Source organism: Hemibagrus wyckioides, linkage group LG20 (assembly GCF_019097595.1).
Source record: "Hemibagrus wyckioides isolate EC202008001 linkage group LG20, SWU_Hwy_1.0, whole genome shotgun sequence".
In the NCBI taxonomy this organism is placed as follows: domain Eukaryota; kingdom Metazoa; phylum Chordata; class Actinopteri; order Siluriformes; family Bagridae; genus Hemibagrus; species Hemibagrus wyckioides.
Window position 1 is genome coordinate 1,045 of NC_080729.1, and position 1,456 is coordinate 2,500.

General features: G+C 42.0%; 1 protein-coding gene across 2 annotated transcripts in view; it reads left to right on the forward strand.

Moving 5' to 3' along the window:
* The first annotated feature begins 761 nt into the window (after window positions 1–761).
* vegfaa (vascular endothelial growth factor Aa) overlaps window positions 762–1,456 on the forward strand; it is a 34,189-nt gene continuing 33,494 nt past the window's right edge. For both annotated transcript variants that reach the window (XR_009207489.1, XM_058418677.1), the window contains exon 1: window positions 762–1,456. This exon is cut by the window's right edge and continues 103 nt beyond it. The gene's annotated coding sequence lies outside the window, so the exon portion shown is untranslated.

The following is a 1,456-nucleotide window of genomic DNA, read 5'->3' on the forward strand; positions in this document are numbered from 1 at the left end:
GGCTCTCTCTCTCTCTCTCTCTCTCACACACACACACACACACAGATATCTCACATTTCAGGAGGAAATACTTTTTACCTGATGCTAATAAACACACAGCGATGTTGATGAGCTCATGTTTCTAATCTAAACATCCACATTTAATGTGTGTGTGTGTGTGTGTGTGTGTGTTAATAAAGCTGACTTTTATGTTGAGTGAATGGTATTGTTTTTATGTTAAAGAGTCCTCAGTGGCTACACTGACATAATAATAATAATAATAATAATAATAATAATAATAATAATAATAATAATAATAATAAATGTTTGATTATTTTGTACTGAATCTCTTTAGATATAGTGTTAAAAACATTTTGAGTTCTTCTTCATGAATAACATTTTTAATTCTTCATGTTTGGACTCTCAGGGTGTGATTAATAAATACACACTGATTTTTATATTGTTTTTTATATTTTATATTTATTTATCTTCTTTATTATTATGATTTATTATTTATCATGTTGATTGTAATGTATCTAGTGATGTCCGGCTCTTCCTCTGGCTGCAGGGTCACCCCGACTGTCCCATGTGGAGGATTAATAAAGGTAGATCTGATCAGTAAGTCCTCCTCCTGAGCTTCATGGTCCCTGAGGTCACTCTCGGTCCGTGTTGAATCACATCCTGACCACGTCACACACAACGCGGCTCTCAGGTTTCCAATAAAAGCCTACACACTACCTAGTGCATGCAGACGCGATTTGGGACGCATTTGGTCAATCTCGTAGGTTGTCAAGTAAAGGTCCGTACGACGTGACGTCACCACGCAAGATTTTGTGACCAATGAGATCGCGGACCGATCCTCTGAAGATCCAGTGTGAGCAGAGTGTCCTCGGTACACTGCAAGCGGAGCGCGGAGAGGAACAACGGAGCTCGCACACACTCATTCATACACACTGCGCGCGTGCACAGACACACACACACATACACACTGCACTGGGAGAATCTTTCACAGTCACACACACGCACACGCGCGCGAGGAGACGTGCAGGGAGAAACGGAAGCAGATCTGAGGTGCGGCTTTCACCGGATGGAGAGTCTCTGTCGGTGTAATCGGTGCTGATTCGTGTATCGCGGTTCCGGAGCAGAAATCGCGCCTGGAGCTCGAGGAAACATTTCCTTCAGCCTCTTTAATAAATCTGTGATTTTTTAAAAAAAAGATTTTTATTGATTGTTGCTCGGTACCGGGTGTGGACTGTCTGGAACTGAACCCGGATTTTATAACCGTGGCTTTTCTTTAACAAACGTCTAATTTTGCGCACAGAGGAATAGAGTCTCAGGTGTGTGTGTGAGGGAACATGGAGGTGTTACTATGACCTCGGACTTCACCACTGTCACTGCTGCCTCGGGTCACACACTCTAAACCTATTTATTCACAATTTTGGGATTTTTTTTTGGGTGGTTCTGTTTGAGAGCCAGT